A 19464-nucleotide genomic window follows, 5' to 3' on the forward strand; every position below is an offset into this window, starting at 1 on the left:
TACTAGGTCTGCATGAGCCTTGCAGAGGTGAACCGACAGGCTCATTAGCTGTAACTCTCCGTAGAGAAGAATAAGAGGCACGGAAGTGTCTGTTGACTGACCAATAGAGAGTCTTTTGAGAAAAATACATTTCTGTGAGTCTGAAACATCAATTTAACTTCCTCTTAACATTTTATAATGATATATAGTTCATAACATATTAGAGACGGGTTATAACAATGTAAATAACTGGGTGTTTCATAGACACATTAAACAAAGACTCATACGGCTTGATAGGTGTTTCTCCAAAAGGAAAAAAAATCAAACTTTGCTTCTCTATTTCTTGCCTTATTGTCTTCCCTCTTCATACCTGCTGGCTTGTCACATGGATGTGGATGCATTTTCTAAAATGCACCAGACTCCATTTACAATGACTAGATTGCCTGTGGTTGACAAGGATTTTGAATTAGCCTGTTTGTTATTACCCTGTGCATGTGCTCAGATAAATAAAGTCATAAGACAAACAAGTCTGAGATAATTAGATGGTGCTGATTGTACCTTCAGTACGCACTTGACTTTCATGATTAATTCTGCAGAGAAGACTGCAGATACTATTGTATTCTGCAAAACAGAGCATCCCTGTAGGAAAAAAAAAGCCCAGGTTGCCTAGTGACCACCAGTGTTAAGTTGAGCACTGTTATCTTACCATGAATCCAATATCTCGGAAATACTCCAAGGTGGCCGTCCATTGAGAGTTATGATCTATTTTAGGTAGAAATTAAACTCTAATGAGGAAAAGTAAAATCCAAAAGTCATAATCGATACTGACACCCACTGAGTTAAGGAGCTGCCGTCATTAGTGTAACAGTGGAAGCAGAAGGTTAAGAAAAGCTTCTCTTTAAAGTGTGGTGATTAAGCCTTTAATTCAAAGAGAGCATTTACGCAGGTGAAAATTTATTTTAAATGCATGTTTCAAGATAGAAAACATTCAAAAGTTAATTTAAGGCTCACTCTATATAGCACACAGACAGCTTAATTTTACAAAAGGGCTCTATTGATCTTTAGAAAGTGGGAAGAGTCCTGTTCTCCTCCTGCTGCCTGCTAGGGGGATGTGACACCCCCCTTTCCACTTTCTCCTGGCCTTCGTACTTTCATTCCTCACCCCACTCCCTGTGAACACCTGCTATGGAACAGACACTTTAAAGCTAGAAAAATCTTAACTGTACTCTATCCGTAGTCTGAAATGTCAGTCAAGAAGGCCCATGTGGATATAGTTTGAGATTCTACTGTCAACAAAATGGGGATGGAGAGGGGCAGAACCATGTTCATAAGGTATTAAAATATAAACAAAACATATTTAGTAATATTTAGGTAAAACATATTTAGGTAAATATGTTCACTCCCCATGCTACAGTTGCCTCCTTTGCAAAATGCAGAATACAGTATCTTCGATTACGAATATAAAGTGCTCGGTACAGCATCTCTCACATAGCTGGACAAACGTAAGTCCCCTCCCCTTTCTCTAGTGCCATATGTCAGAAAGGGATAACCGGCACTCATCCTGCATGGAACTGACAGAAGCCCCATCTGGTGGACAGGCCTAATCACTTCTCCAGCGTTCACTTTGAAGATGGTTCCATTCTAAAGGTATGACCAGAGTATCTAGCCGTTCTCTAACTAACTAAAGAAGTGTCATGTTTGTTTTCTTATTTGTAAAGAAGTGTTTTTAAAAATTAACACTTTCTTCTATGTAGAGAAGAAAAAAAATCATTGTTGGCACTGTGTAAGATAATTTTTATATGTCATCTTATGTATTCTTTATAATAGTCCTATTAAAGTAGATTTGGGCTGATAAGGGAGATATCGTGCAACAAATACCAAAATATACTCTCGGCCCAGCCGGGCGTGGCTCAGCGGTTGAGCGTTGATCTAGGATCCAGGCGATCGAGGTTCGGTTCCTGGTCGGGGCATGTGCCCAGGTTGCGGGCTCGATCAATGATTCTCTCATCATTGATGTTTCTGTCTCTCTCTCTCTCCCTCTCCTTTCCTCTCTCTGAAATCAATAAAGATATATTTAAAAAAAATAAAAAAATATATATGTATATATATATATATATATATATATATATATATATACACACACACACTCTCCTTTTGCTGATAAAAATGCCATCATCAGTCGTGAAAATAATGCATGGATCAATGGCAGGCTAATAAGGTTTCTGTTTTAAAGCACATATCTTTAAAATTGATGACTATGGACAGATTTTTCAAGGACAGTGTCAGGCACATAAGCTACAAATCTAAGTCTTTATATTCTAAAGAACCTCACATAACCTTTTCACCTAAAAATAAAATAAAATCCTCTTTAGAACTCCTGTGCTAACCCACCCTTGTCCTGGCTGTAAGGCTTACCGGCACCTTGGCTTTGCAGGCTGTGACGGCTCTAGCTATGAAAGGTAAGATCCTTCCTAAGAACGAAGCACACGCACGGCGGGGGATTTCAAGTGGCAGTTCTATTTTAGAGTCAAATCTATCTGCTGCCTAGTGTGGCTTGTGGGAATCTTACTTTTGATATGTTTAGGGAATCACAGAGTTAAGGATCTCAACCAGCAGAATAAAATTCAAATTAATAATTTTCCTTATAATTTGATTTTTCTAAATATTGCTACCCATTTCCTAACGTGTTAAATACTCAGAGGATTGATATTATTCCGCATTTTCTCCTGGGTGTTTTGTAGGGTTGAGGTGGCAAGTCTAACGGGGTCATCTTTCTCTTTTCTCAGTTCAGTTCTATTTGTCTATTATGTTGCAGGGTGGTTGAAAGAGAAACGATGGCTTCAGATTTAGGACAGAAAGAGGGAGGATACAGCTCTCATTCTTGTTCCTTTATCTCCTAATAGCAATTGAGTCAGATATAGTACAAAGAGAGTAGGAGTGTTATGGCTGAACTGTATGCTACTCCCATACACCAGCCGAAATTTGAAATTCGTATGTCAGAGTCCTAACCCCCAGCACCCCGGAATGTGACCTTTGGAGATAGGGTCTTTACAGAGACAATCAAGGTAAAGTAAGGTCACTAGGGTCTGCACTAATCCAATATGACTGGTGTCCTTAAAGAAAGGGGACATTTGGACACAGACACATACAAAGAAAGACAATGCAAGGACAGAGGAAACGGCCATCTACAAGCTAAGGAGGTCTAGAACAGGTAGGGCCTTCCCTTATTGCCCTCAGAAGGAGTCAACCTGCCCGCACCTGGGTTTCCTACTTCTGTTCTCCAGAACTGAGACAATGCATTTCTCTTGTTTAATCCATCTAATTTATGGTTGTTTGTTATGGCAGCTCTAACAATCTAATACATAGAATGTTTGTCAGGCCTAAGAATGTCCTAGAACAGGAGTCAGCAAACTATGGCCATGAATCAAATCTAAACAGTAGATCCCATAAGCTAAGAATGTTCTTTAGATTTTTACATAGTTGAAAAAAATGTGTGGCTTTTTTTTCCTCTCATTATCTAAGCATGTGCACAATTTTCTCTCTTTCCTTGCAAAGCCTGAAATATTTATTGTCTGACCCTTTCCAGAAAAAGCTTGCAAACCCCTGTCCTAGATAAAAATCAATCTAGACTTATTGGGATGATCATTTCATAAGGTAGATGAATGTCTAATCACAATGTAACACACCCGAAGCATATAATATTGTATGTCGACTGCAATTGAAAAATTAAATTTTAAAAAAGTTCCAACTTCATTTAATTATTGGAAGTTCGTTTCGACTAACTTCATTGAGCTTTCATATTTTTATTTGTAGAATAAGGCTTTTTAAACAACTTTCCTGATTTCATAAAATTTGTATCAAGAAGTAAACAAAAAATGCAAAAAAACTTAAGAAATGTAGAAAGGTGTATCCATATATAATTGTAGCTTTTGCTAGAAATAGTAATATAAATTATATATATTACACCAAATTTTAGAAGTCTATAGTTGCACTCTATAAATTTCCTACATCCAGAGATGAGTTCTTTGTTGTTTTAGACCCAATCAAGCACACTTAAAGCAGAATTTCTGAGGGACATTGGTAATGGATATCCTAGTGTTATACTATGCTATTTAAATTTCTGGTTTGAGTGTCTTGATCAAAATATTTTTGAAAAGATCACCAGCTAGAATCAAATCAACATGTTGTAAGTCTTAAACTTACACAATGCTATATGCCAAATACATCTCAAATTTAAAAAATAAATAAGTAGCAATATTCTGAATGGTATGGTTTTGAAAGACAGTAACACATAGTACAGTCTCTTCCATAATGCCTTCAATTGTTACCACCTTATCTACTTGCTTCTTTTTCTGCCCTGGTTTTTATAAAAAAAGCTCTCCAAAAAATAAACTGAAATAAAGATTTATTGAGTACTAATAGTGTATCAAGATCTGTGCTAGAGGCTAAGAAATAAGTCAAATAAGACATGGAACAAATAGTTTCAATACAATGGGGAGAGCATTATGTAATATAAAGATTCACATGATGAAATGAGATTTCAGGGCAACAGATGTATATTTTGTGTCAAGAATTGCATTTGAAACTGGCGATACAGGAATGAATAGTACATAGTTCCTCTCCTTGGATATATCACAGGCTTCGGGGCGAGACAGACACATAAAAAGAGCCTTCAAAATAATATGTTAAATTATAGGACTGAAGTTGACCTAGTGCACAGAGAATGGACACTGAGTCTACTCAGGTTTTGAGGAAAGTTCACAGAAGATACAACACCTGAAACGAGTAAGAATTGTGAAGGGAGACAGAATGGGTATTCCAGGTTGAACATGGGATTCCAGTCTAAGCAGAGGCATAAAACAGCAGATTTGTTGGGGAGGGGGGGACAATAAATAGTTCAATATTTTCAAGACATAAACCGTAAGGTCAGGCAAGGCATAGATGAGATAAAGCCGTGGACCAGAAGCCAAGATGCCCAGGTTTGGAACAGAAGGATGGAGCAAGTAGAAAAGGGTACATAGATAATTGTATAAAGTATGTTTAATGTAAGTAAGAACTTAGGCAATTAGATGCTTTTTTGGTCTTGGTGATTGGTTCAAGAATTTGCATATAGTAACCTGTCCAAGCCTAGGACTCCTTAGGAGCTTTGCAGATGCTTGCTTCTCCCACACTGAACTTGAACCTTGAACCTTGAATTATGTAGGACTGACAATGAGTCTCGATAATGAGAGAAGTATGAAGCCTACCCATGCAAAATACCATAGCGAAGCCAAGACATAAAGGGGACCTGATGCTGTTCCATAAAGACACACCCAAATTCAGAGTGTAGCAGAGTGAAATGCTGTCTCTCAGATTCCATTTTGTTCAGCCTGGTTTGTTCCCATGGCCTTCAGGCTTATAGCTGTTGCTTAGTCTTGCATACAGACATGCTAATCATTAGAGGAATTCTGCTCTCAGTTTGAGGAGATAAGGGAAGTAAGTACAAAAATAATGCTTGTTTATAAAAGATTTGCAGAAACCTCATGACTAGACTCATATCAACTAGCACAATCTTCCTCAGACCCTGCTCGTGCCCAGATGTTTGCACCAGTCAATCACCTCTTGCCCCTCCTCTTGACCTAAAAGGAACCTGAACTCTGTACTTTAGTGAGATGGATTTAAGGATTAGGTCTCCCACCGTCTGACTGGTGCTTTCTCGGTTAATAAGCCTTTCCTTATTCCAAACTCTCATGTTCTGAGTTTTGACCTTTTGAAGCACTGGGCACACAGACATTGGACCTGTAACAATTGCTACCTATGGGCTTCTCAACGAATGCCTTTTTCCTAAGCCAGTTTTAATATGATTTTCTGTCATTTACAATCAACATAGGCCTAATAGTCTGACTAGTTAATTCATTTTTGTAAGAATAAAAATGAGGCTGAGAGAACTTTCCAGTCACACAAAGAGCCATTGCTTAGCTGGTATCAGCAGCCAGGAATCCAAAGTCCAAAACTCTTTGTAATACCCAATTATGCTAAATTCTATCTCACAATGCTATATTTTTTTCCAAATGTATATTACTTATAGCGATTTAAGGACTTATATTCAGTAAGCACATGACAGATATATGGGGAAAATAGAGGGTAAATGATGGTCCTGATAAGATGGACTCACACCTGGTTGCCGTGGCTATAGAATCTAAACAGGGGGAAAGCTGGTAATCTCCATGTTTACTATGCAAACTTCACTTATTTACTCTGTTGTCAGTCTACTGCTGTATCCTGTATCCCATACAGATTCCATTTCTTTTTCTCTCCCCAGAGAATAATCTCCAGTTTTTGTGCTAAGATAGAAAAGGGGCAGACACCCAGTTATTCATGGGCTGGGTTGAGGAATCTCGGGGTCTGACTGCTTCTTAAAAGCCTTTTCCTTAAAAATCCAATTCCCCTTATTCTTACTTCACGTTCATCATATATCATGAGGTAACCAATCCTAAAATTCCCAAGTCTTTTGGGGTTTCTGTGGTATAAACCGCACTGTTTCTTGACTTCACCTATAGTGTGCTCAGTGTTTTCATGTGGCTGCTAAATCACCTTTCTTCCTCGGTTTCGCCCACAGCTTTCTTGCCATTGTTGCTTTCTGTACTCAGACCCTTGTGGCTGTGTACATTTTTTAAAAATCTCCTCACTGATATATTTGGAGAGCTTCAGCAGCAGTGGAGCTGGTGTGATATTTGACCATCAAAACATTTCTGCAATAAAATTAACTACACTAACATATTCTAAAAATACAGTAGCCAATTTGAATATGAACAGCAAGTATTTCTATTGGCTTTTACTATGATCAACCTGTTGTAGCTGCTAGCCAATCAAACTGGCTTAGAAAGTCAGGAAACAATAAAATTACTTAGTCAAAACTGAGGCTAAAAATGATTTCAAAAAATATTATTGACTTCATTTTTAAAAACCACTTATTTGTTTTACTTCACCTGAGTTTAAATCCAACTCTAACATTTACTAATGGTGTGACCTGGACAAAGTGACTCAAACTCTTTGTGTTAGGAATGCTTCATTTGCAAAAAGGTGGTGATAATACCAAATACAGAAGTGTGTTCTGAGGATTAAATTAGTTAATACATGTAAAATACTTAGAAATCATTTCATTGGTTTCTCCTTTTATGTATATATTTTCTTTGGTTTTAATTTACTTTTCTTTTCCTAACTTCTTGAACTGAAAAATTACTTACTTCTTGGAAGCACTGCTCATGGATTTTCAGCTTTATTTATTTATTTACTTATTTATTTATTTGCTATTGTTTTTTAAACATGTTTTTAAGGCCTATTTTCCTTTAGGCATGATTTTTAACCACATCCCATAAATTTTAACATGTAGTGATCTTATCATTCAGTTAAAAATATTTTATATTTTCCATTGTGATTTCTTTTACCCCAATGTTATTTGGAAGTGTATTTCATAATATTTAAACATAGAGTTAATGGGTTTTTTTTGTTTTGTTAATAATTTCTAGCTTAATTCCATTGTAGTCAAACAACATATTTTGTGGGATTTCAGTTCTTAGAAATTTGTTGAGATTTCCTTCATGGCCCAATATCTAGTCTTTTGGTAAATATCCAAATGTGTGCTTGAAAAGCATGTGAATTTGCCATTCTTGGTTCTAGTGTTCTACATGTATGCATTAGGACAGGTTTTTTACTGTGGTTCAAATCTTCTATATTTTTATTGATCTTTTTGGTCTTCTTGTTCTGTTAGTGACTTAAAGAAGTATATTATGTCCCACGATGAAAGAAATAAGCCTGGCATTAATGAGGAAACTATTATTATAATCATTTTTATTTTTATGTAGTCAATATTTGGATTGTCAAGGGAACATGGCTTGTACAAATTATCTGGGATCAGAACAAAATCTACTGTTAAAGAAACAAATGATGGGGTTTTTAAATCTGTAAGAAACAAGGCATCTCTGGATATTAAGTTTGAAGAGGAAGCACTGTTTCAGTCAATAGTTTTTGCCATCTATTTGTCAGCAGGAAAACCTGGGTGACAAAATATTTTAAAATTGCGACAAAGTCATGAATCCTAACAGTTTATAAAACCCTAAATATATATTTGAAATAAAAAAACTAAAATTAAAAATAAATCATAACTTAATCTTAAGGAGCGAGATTTACATGGAATATTTAAATTCCAAATGTACATATGTGTGTGCATGTATATATATATAGACAAGCATGCATAGGATATATGTGAGGCATCCTCTTTTAGTGAGTTCAAATGTCTGGGTGTTTTTAGAAAAAGCAACAACATGGATATAGACATATAACAAGATCAGGAAGATTCTGCTAATGACTTTGCCAATAAAATCAGATATTTGATGACTTTCTTAAATTTAATGGTTGATTAAACAACCTCCTTATATATAATTTATTCCATATGGTAGAATAGTATACAATCATTAAAATTCATAATTTAAATAATATTTCATACTATGTGGTAGTGTTTGTTATGTAAATTAAGTGAAGAAAGCAGGATGATACATTGTATAGATGGTGTAACCCAAACTGTGTAATGTGGCTAAGCAAGCCTGGGAGGGAAAGCATCAAAGCAATATTCTTGGTTGTTCTAGGGATGGGAAATTTATGGATTATTTTTAGATTCTTCTTTATACTTTTATTTATTCTGTGAATCTTCAAGATTCACAGAAAAACTTTATAATAGCAAGATAACTATTTAATTCAGAAAATAAGCACTTATTTGTAATGAATACACTTTTATTTGCAACTTATCTGAAAAAAAATATGTGGAAAGTCTGTTACTTGCTTTAAAAAACACAGCTTAGCCTGGCTGGCATGGCTCAGTGGTTGAGTCGACTCATGAAACAGGAGGTCATAATTCGATTTCCAGTCAGGGCACATGCCCAGGTTGCGGGCGCGACCCCCAGCAGGGGGAGCGCAGGAGGCAGCTGATCAATGACTCTCTCATCATTGATGTTTTTATCTCTCTTTTCCTCTCCTTTCCTCTCTCTGAAATCAATAAAAAACATATTAAAAAACACACACCAGCTTATACAAATAATTTTAACCATTTTAAACACAAATTAAGTCAAGCAATAGAAAATGAATATAAATGGGCCACATATGACTCTAATAAATAAGTCTATGCCACCTACTCTAGATAGCTGGAGTGAAGAAGATGCAGAATGTATCAGTTGTCAGCTGGAAGCCTTCAATTTAATTATCCCAAGTTGAATGTCTCACCCCATTAGTCAGCCTATTACAAAAAGAATTCACCCTTAGTTCTTGCAGGGAAAAATAAATGTTTCATGTATAGATGTAACTTCTTAAATCAAATTAAACAATCAAATTAGCTGACACAGTCTCTCCTTTTTATTGCTCTTTGTGGGGGCGGGGGGATCATGTAATAATAAAAAGGCCCAAATTGATTTTCCCTTCACATATAAAACAACAAAATACTGCTAAATTGCTTTACTGGTATTAACAACTTAACCAGCCTTTTTGAAGCTCTAGTGCATGTGAAAATACTGTTCTATCAATTTTGTTTTTAGATTTATTGACAATCTGCAGTAGAACTAGAATAAGATTACTTACAGAAGGAACATAATTATCACATTTATGAAGTTGAATAAAAAAGATCTATTCATATTTTACAGGTATTTTAGACCAAAATAGAAAAATGAAATAATTTTAAAAATCAGAAAATGTCTTCTAGCATTATAAAAACCTTTATCTAAATTAATAATTTTATGAATAATAGAAAGAGCACAAGAACTGAATTCAAATCCTGCCACTTATTAACAAAGGTTCTATAGGCAAGTTACTTGATCTAAGAAATCTTTGTGTCACACGATGGCAGTGATAAAACCCACTTCACAGATCTGCTTCAAAGATAAAATAAAATAATGTATTTAAATAATATGGCATGTTGGCTGTACATCCTAGGTCCTCAATCTTGATAGTGACTATAAATTTTTATTATAACAACCATTATATCATCATTGGCATTTTCATAAGATTTATTAGTAAATTGTTTTGAAGGAAATAAGATAAAAATACTGCATAAATAAGAGTACTGGGGACCATTTTCTCTATTGGGAGATTAATTCTAAAATGGTAAAGTTTATTTCTGGTCAAGTTTAATGTCAGGAGCAGTCTTAAAAAGAGGTGCTAGAGCTTAGAGCCGCCTGTATGTATGTTTTGAAATGTATTAAAAGTTATGCCAACCAAAAATATCTACAACTTATGCTACTTGTACTATTCAAGTATCCTTTGAGTCAATTTTTTATAGGCTTTAATAATCTCTATTCTAATGTCCTTCTAATTAAGGCCTCTGAGTGCAGGGTCCATGTCATTAAGCATAGTGCTTGGCACACAGTAGGTTCTCAATATATGTCTACAGTGTGAAATAATTCTATGAGGGGTATTACTTAAAAGTATTGGGAGTTAATAAGATTATTTATAATGAGGCCAGTTAATTCTGAGAACTGGGAAAAAGTTCAACATCAGTTCACAAGCCTGTGTTGGTGAGCCGGTGCCAGGGGATAGTGAGAAGACAAATGTTTTCTACTTCCCTAGTGTTTTGCATTGGTGTCTCTCTACTTAAAGAAATGAGGGAGAGAAAATGCGGGCCATTTGATTATGAAATGAAATAATTATATTTACTTTATCTATTTCCATCTCAGCCTATTTAATCTCTTCCGTGTTTGCTTTTAATTACCATGGAAAGGGTAAGCTAATGAAGGAAATACTTAAGATGCGGGACTGTACTGATTCTGCGATTATGCTGAAACAAATCAGCACAGAATAGAATGAATTATTAGATTGTACACAAACCAGTGACAAGCATCATGAATCTGAACCCTGCAGATATCTGCTTGGTGGTTTAGGAGAATCTCTGATGCCTTCACTGCTATTTGGTGAAGTCATGGAAATATTAAAGGCCTCCCTCCCTTAGAAATGACTCCCCACCTGATTTTATAAGATTTTGTCAGGACTCCCTTTGTGGATTCAGTGAAATTTTCTACATGTAGATAACAACTGTAGGCTTAGGGTGAAGGGATCCAAAATATAGCACTGTAAAGAGTTGGATCTTCTTTTGTTATTGTTTTCTGAGCTCCCATATTTGCCTAAAAGGAGACATCCCAAGAGAATTCACAAATTCCCTCCTTTCTGATTTTACAACCAGAGAAGATTGCCTGCTATCACCAGACATAAGAAGTAGAGATAAGAAATCACCTAAAAGACATTGTTGAAACAGAATGATGAATCTCAGAGGAAAGGGGGGAGGGGCAGGAAGAGATTAACCAAAGAATTTATATTCATATATGCACCACTGCCCATGGACACAGACAATAGGGTGGTAAAGCCCTAGGCAGGGCGGAAACTGGGTGGAGGGGGCAATGGGAGGAAAAAGAGGGGACATCTGTGGTATTATCAACAATAAAGATAAATAAGTAGGTAGGTAGGAAGGTAGGTAGGTAGGTAGATAGATATAGATAGATAGATATAGACAGATAGAGGATACATGATAGATAGATAGATGATAGATATAGATAGATAGATAGATAGATAGATAGATAGATAGATAGATAGATGATAGATAGATAGATAGATGATAGATAGATAGATAGATAGATAGATAGATAGATAGATAGATAGATGATAGATAGATAGATAGATAGATGATAGATGATAGATAGATGATAGATAGATAGATAGATAGATAGATAGATAGATAGATAGATAGATGATAGATAGATAGATAGATAGATAGATAGATAGATAGATAGATGATAGATAGGTAAAATAAATAAAAGACATTGTCACAAAACTATCATATCTCCCATTTCTTCTTCTAAGGGCCCACTTGTTTTTCCAAAAAGTCATTTGTTTTCCCATGAGTGCCCTTCTCCCACTCTTCTTCCTCTATTAAAATGAGCCCCAAATTCTAACCACCTCCTTGATTCACATTTCCTATGAACAACCACAACATACATACATAAATGAAAAAATCTCTCATTTCTCTTGATAATCTGTCTTTTGTCAGTGTAATTTGCACACCACCAAACACTAAACCTAAGAGGGTAAAGTTTCTCTCCCCCAGCCCTTCAAGTGATTCAGAATGAGTCAATGTTTGCACCTAGGCTTTCCCTAATATACAGGGCATCCACCCAAAGTGTATGTATACTTTAACAGCTGATAGCTCAATTTTGAAAATGAAGTGTATTTTAATAATCACTGCCTTCATAATTATTCAAAGTGTGTGCATACATTTTTTTGGGACACCCTATTAAGGCATGTAAAATCATGATAATTCCTTAGGGCTTTTAGCAAACTCCTTCTTCAACCGTGATTTCAGCATCTGAATTACAGTATCACATATCAAACCAATCTGTCAGTTACTACAATACAAAAAATTATAATTTCTATGCTTTGTTATGTATTTATATTTTTAAAAAGTCATAATTAAACATGTAAAAATCAACTAAAATATAAATAGCAAAATTGGCTATTTTATAATTAAAATCAACTATCACTATATTTAGGAATGTAACTTAGATAACAATGTAATAGGCAACCCAGAAGAGACCTAAAAAGGTATCTTTGTTAGTATGTTTTGTATACTTCTGTTCATATTTAATAAAGAATTTGGTATCTGGGGCTTTGTCTTCCTCTCCTTTAAGACCCATTCCATCATTATTAGGACCACCTGGATATATCATCTACATAACCCAATTTTGACTTCTATGACCACTCTACTTCAGTAATTCAGGCTGTGGCTTGTACCTGGTGTAATCATCCAGGAGAGTTCTAACTTCCAATGTTAGACTTCATATTACTCTTTTCTAGTTATTTTGGCATGAACTGTCTTCACTTAACTGCACTTGTCCTTGGAATTTGTCATCGTTGCCTATTCCCTCTTCTCTCCATCTCCAAGTTATCAGTTAACCCGATTTGTTTCTCAACATCATGTTAGACCTGATTTCTTTGTCTCTTCAGTGGCTTCTCTTTATTTACTTTTTAAACATCAAGGGTTTATTCTCAGGGCTTTTTTTACCCCTCTATATCACAGATACAAATGTGTGCTTAGCCTGTATAGTGTTGATTCGTATAATGGTTTAAACAAAATTAATTAATTACTGCCAGGCCAGCCCCACTGAGCAATGCTCTGGCTGGGAAACAGACCTCAGATTTGCTCGTCTTGCACTAAACACTTGGAAACGTGCTCGACAGTTTTGCAGCTGGCGGGCCAGCTTCTCATAACTGGTGCATTCTCGTTCTATACCGCAGGTATCAGCACCAGCATACCTCTGTGGGAAACTTCAGGGGACCTAGGAAACTTACATGACCATACATGAGAATGAGAATGTTCATTGTCTCTTAACATACATGGGCTTCTCTGTGATTTCATAGATTATTTCCCACTAAAGAAATTTATATGTTTAACTGTCTTTTGAGACCATAGTTAAGATAGTTAACAATATTTTAAAATTAAAAGATTTCTCACAAAAGTCCAGACTCTGGACTTCATTTAAAAAATCTAATGGTTTGGAAATCCTTAGCCCTCCTTTCCACATAGTGTATTTCTATAGGAAGCACCCTCTAGACAGGGTGACTCCCCACTTTGGAGTGGGCATGCTTATTACCTCTCTTCTACTTCATTAATTTTATGTGATCTCCGTGATTCCTGTAGAATTTGAGCTTATAATGTGTATATGATATATACTCACTACTTTAATAAACCAGTACTTATATGGTGACTGAATCTCTATCTCCAAGAATAAAACTACCTGAGAGTCACACAGTGATATGGACTGAATTGTGTCCCCCCTTCAAAATCCATATGTTGGAGCCTGAACCTCCAATGTGCCTGTTTTGGACATAGAGCTTTTACTGAGGTGATTAAGGTTAAATGTGGTCCTAAGGGTGGGGCCCTATTCAGATACAACTGATATCCTTATAAGAAGAGAAATAGACAAGAGCTGTTTCTCTCTTTCTCCCTGAGAGTACAGGAGAAAAGCCACACGAGAACACAGTGAGAAGGTGACTATCTACAAACCAAGAGGAGAGCCCTCACCAGAAAATAAATTTCCAACACTGTAATCATGGATTTGTAGCCTCCAGAGCTGTAAGAACATAAAGATCTGCTTGTTAGCCACCCAGCCTGTGGTATTTTGTTATGGCAGTCCAAGCAGAGTAATACATGTAGACCAAACCCAGCTTCCTCTAGAAATGGCATCTCCACATTCACTCTTCAGTTAGACGCTTATCTTCTTTCACCTGGACTTCTACAGTCACTTCCTAAACAGTCCGCCTGTCTTTGCATCACCCCTCTCCAGTATTTGCTGTGGAAGAGTTCTTTTTAAAATGCAATGATTATAACATGTGCTCTTGCTTTGAAATAAAAAAAAATACTAATTAAAATTAGTAAAATTATCACCTGCAGACCCATACACTCTAGAGTGGCCCTGGAGATCCTTTGTTTCTTGTCTTCCCTGCCCACATTCCCAGGGCAATAGCAAAATCACATTAGCTTTGACCTGGGCCCCTTGCTCAGTCTTAGTAAGGATCTTGGTAGGTCACTTCAGAGAGAATCTCCACCCTTGATATCTGATCACCTTCAACATCTGGTCAAACTTCTCATCTCCCACCTTCAATATTTGATCACCCTGGCCTACCTTCAGCAAGACTCCTGTTGAGTGGGTTTAGCAAGAATCCCCCTACTGTGATATATCCTCTTAATAATTTTCCATCCACTGACCCCCACATTCTGCTTGTTGGCTATAAATCCCCACTTTTTCTTGTATTCAGAATCAAGCCCAGTTTTACACGGCAGTCTCTTTTCCCCTATTGCAATAGTTCCTCGTAAAATTGGCTTTTATGGCTTTGACTACTGTCCACCTATTATTTTCTTTAACATCTCCCTAAACCAAATTCTTCTAAGCCTCTGTGCTTTTGCTCCTGCATTCCTTCTGCTGTCTTCCAGGCTACACATCAGAAAGTCTTATGCTTTCTTTATGGGCCCATTAAAGTCATACTGCTTGTTGAAGTCTTCAGGGTAGAAATTATTATTTATTTCCCTTTGGTGCTTCTAAGGTACTTTGTATAGACATCTGTTATTACTTGGTCAGTTTTGTTATCACTTTATATTTTGTTTACATTATTCTGTCTGACTAAGAAACTCAGGGCTTTTCATCTTTATTATTTATTTTATTTTTACCCAAGGTACTATTATGCTGTTAGGCACTTAGAAGGTAATTATATACTTATTGCCCTGGCTAGGTAGCTCAGTTGGTTAGAGCATCATTCTGAATATGCCAAGGTTGTAGGTTCAATCCCTAGTCAGGGCACATATAAGAATCAACCAATGAATGTATAAATAAGTGGAACAACAAATCGATCTCTCTCTCCCTCTCTCCTCTCCCTCTAAAATTAATAAATAAAATAATTATATATTTATTAATCAAGTATTTGTTAATGTTAGCAAAGAAGTCAGAGTATGGACAATAACAGAAGCAAATAAAGGCCAAAGCAACAACCATCTTCCTTTCCCCCATAATTACCTTTTATATATAGCACAACTCAATTTTAAGTGTATGTGAGTTACAATCAACCTCATTATAACCAGAGCCAAACGTATAAAGCCCACACATTTTAACTGCTATGAATTTATTAGTGAAGTTCCCAGAGAGTTTCCAACATGTCTACAAGGCATAGTGCCATTCTGTAACCTTTTCTTAGCTTAATAAGATGTGGTTGGTGTTGGACTGATATGGAAAGTAAAGCAACTGTAATGTCTTTGAGTAACAAAATACTTAAAATACACACTCCAGTTGGCTGTTGAAAGCCCTCCTATTTTCTTTGGGGCCATTTCAATCTGCTGGGAAGAGGAAATCAGCTGTTCTCTATTGCCCTTCACACTTGAACCAGAGTTTGATCAAAGGGGAACCTACAACATTTGCTATAGCAACACGAACAATTCAGGCCCATTGCTATTCCAGCCAGCTGGTTACTTTGCCATTATATGAGTGCATTTGCACTGATGCAGCTTTTTGCATCTAAGAAAAATTAATAAAACACTGTTGTTTGCTTTTAAGTTTTCTTATCAGTGAGCTATCACAAGCTTTATCATTTACCAGTTTACTAAAATGAACCAATTACTAATATGTTTCATATTATTTAAAAGACCTTCACTAAGGTAGCTGGAACTGGAAGTATAAGAGGTAAAAGACCCAAGGCCTTGTGTTATTAAAGCCACCAAATGAGGGCATTAGGCTAAATAAGCATTTCTTAAAATATTACAGGAACAGATGAAATATCATTATAGAGAAAAAAAGTGGGGGAATATGTGATGGAAAAAGCTTAAAGAGTACTGAATTGAATAAAGTTAAGGAGGTTTTATTTTGAATTGCAGGATTTCTCAGTAACTTTTTTGAGTAAAACCAGTATCATTACCTAGTAGCCATCCTTGCCTATCCTATTTAGAATTGATATCAGAATTATAAAAATTTTATGAAGTATAAAGTATTTTAAATTAACAGAAGAACTTACACAACTATGATACTTAAGACTATGCATTTTAAAAAGATATTCATCCTGAATCACTTCCTGAATATAGGATTTTAAAAAAGCTTCAGGCTTATCTATAATAAAGGAGAAACTTCTATCTGCTGATAGTAGGATTTTTCACTATAATCTTTTTGCTGTTTAATATACATAATCGAGTAAAGTGTTTTAGTATTTCTTAAATTACACTAATTCTTTCAAAACACATATAATTCTCAAAAGCTGAATCTAACTCAGTTATTTCAAGTGCAACACATCATTAGTTGATTTATTTTAAAGATTAGTGCCATTGTTATTTTAATATTCTCTTTCTCTTGACTAAACACAGCTAATAAAGTAAGGGACTTTAAAATGTCTTTTTTATGTTAAGCGTTTATGTTTTCATATGCCTGGCACCTATCTGTTAATTTTAAGACACTGGTTTGAGAACTTTAGAGTACAGAAGAATCACCAGAGGGCTGGTTAAGCTCAGACTGTGCCCCCACCCCCAAGAGTTTTTGACTCAGTAGGTCTTGGACGGAGCCCATAGTCTGCATTCCTACCAAGTCCCTAATGATGCTGACGCTGCACGTCCAGTAGCACACTTGAGTAAACCACTGCTTTCATAGATTCCTATTTATTAGTGCATACCTGGGTCTTTCATTTGGCTGAGGTTCCTGTCAGGCCCCAATGTGGATGGAGCCTTAAAGGAACAAAGAGAGCTGGTTATCCCAATTGTCTCCAAAATTGTCACCTTTGTATTAATTCCTAGGTTCTACCACAATAATCTCATTTCCAAAAACCAACAAATTTTCCCCCTCTTTTAATATTTTCCACTGTGGGCTAACAATGGGTAGGTCATTATATTCAAAATGTGGTCCACACTTTAGATTTCTTCCCCTCTAATCTCTGCTTCTCATTTTCCCACATAACTCATTCCCTCCCTTACATAACATTTTTGCAGGATGGTGGCTCTTTCCTGACATCACGTGCCTCTCTTCCAAAGTGGAGGGTATTGCTAGCCTTTGGGAACATGTCGCCTACAGTCACTCCTAGGTTCACTCGCTCCACGAACATTTTTGTTAAGGGCTCAACCTACAACAACTATGACAATAACTCTGTCATGAGGGACATATGAAATAAATATGAAAATAAGTTTGCTATGTTCAAGAAGTGATGTGTAAATTGAAGAAAACGATATAAGGTAATGACCAAGAGAGAGACTGGAAATGAAATGTATCTTAGCTGCTCTGGAAACAGTTCTCTGAGAAGGTACCAGAAATGCTGCGATGGAGCAATCATGCGATGAATGTAGAGAAGGGCATTCCAGGCACAGAAAGCATCCGTTCAAAGCAGAAAGAGGCCCAGGGTGGCTGAGGTTAGAGGAGGAACCAGCGAGGGAAATGGCTGAAGAGGAATCCAGGGTGAGGGGTGGGGGTGGCAGAAGTTTTCATAAGCCACTTATAACCCCGGGCTTCGCCCTCTCTCTGTCTCTCTGTCTCTGTCTCTCTCTGTCCCTCTGTCTCTGTCTCTTTCTCTCTGTCTCTCTGTCTCTCTCTCTCTCACACACACACACACACACACACACACACCCTGGCATACAGACCAGAAGGCTGGGCTGCGAGTCCGCCCGGTCCCTCTGGCCCACAGGAATTAAAATGCCAGCCGCATTTGAGGGGAGACCCTGACGACTAGAACCAGAACTCACTGTCTCGTCTTTGGGTTGGCAGCACAAGGAATCGTGCACGGCCCTTCTTTCTTTGGGACGGATTTCTTTGCGCTGACAGACTCAATAAACAGCACCGGACAGCCAAAGAACCAAAAAGCTCCCCACGCACCCGCGCCCTGCAGCGGCCTCCCGGGTCTCTCCCTCCCGCGCCCCGCGGCCCCGCGGCCCCGCGTCCAGCTCCCGCCACGCGCGCTCCCGCCACCGAGGCTCCCGCAGCCGCAGGGAGGGCGCGACGGGCCTTCCCTGCTGCGCCCGCTCACGCCCCGCGGCTACTGCCGGCGCCCCCTGGGCTCGCTTCCAGCAGCTGCTGCCCTGGAAGTGCCCAGTACCCTGGGGAAGCCATCCCCACCACCCTGGTGTCCCCGAGGCCGACCCTGGTCACTGGGGGGCGAGCTTCTTTTTCGGGAAGCCGCTCTCCGGTTCCCAGCCGCAGCGTTGGACCCCAGAGCACTGGGAACCTCCCCACGCCCGCCGCAGCTGGTCCCCAGTGACCTGGCTCTGGGGGCACCAAGGAAGCAGCCTGGCAGCCAGCCCAGCAAAGCCACCTCGGGGCCCCCATCCCCAGCGGCCACCAGCAGCCACCAGACTTCCAGAGGCGCTGGGTTTTTTGAGCCCCTCCCCCGCCCCTCTGTCTCTACCCCTTTCCCCCCTCGTCACCCCAAGCCACAGGCTAGGCAGGCCCAGCCAACAGCAGCTGGGGTCTTTTGTATCAAAACAGCAAAACACGAAAAAGGAAGTTGAGAGAGCCCCGCTCTTGACTACCCGAGCCACGCAGGAGCCTTCCTAACACCCCAAAACCAAAACGGTGCGCCTGCACCCAGTGGGAAACAAGGGACAAGCGGCCAGCGCTCATTTCAGAATATTGATACATGAACTCTTAATCTTTTGTGCCTTTCATAAATGCTGAATTAAACAGCCACTCTAGGTGCTGATACATGGTAGTGCTGGAACTGCGTGCTCGCTTCCTACTCAATGCAAAATTCTAAGTGAAGACGCAAAATTAAAATTAGGTCAGAAGTATGTCTTACAACATTATTTTACACAGACAATATTCTCGAGCAGCAGTGCTTCTGATAAAATTGACAAAACAATTTCCAGCAAAATAACAACTAGTATGTGAAACACACACACACACACACACACACACACACACACCTTTAAGCAATTTGAAACAATTATGAACCAGAGATTAGCCT

The 19464-nt window shown here is 37.8% G+C and overlaps 1 protein-coding gene across 3 annotated transcripts in view; it reads right to left on the minus strand.

Moving 5' to 3' along the window:
- NAV3 (neuron navigator 3) overlaps positions 1-19464 on the minus strand; it is a 314747-nt gene that overhangs the window by 113822 nt on the left and 181461 nt on the right. The gene's annotated exons all lie outside the window — the stretch shown is intronic.

The sequence above is a fragment of the Miniopterus natalensis genome, chromosome 2, assembly GCF_054644295.1.
Source record: "Miniopterus natalensis isolate mMinNat1 chromosome 2, mMinNat1.hap1, whole genome shotgun sequence".
In the NCBI taxonomy this organism is placed as follows: domain Eukaryota; kingdom Metazoa; phylum Chordata; class Mammalia; order Chiroptera; family Miniopteridae; genus Miniopterus; species Miniopterus natalensis.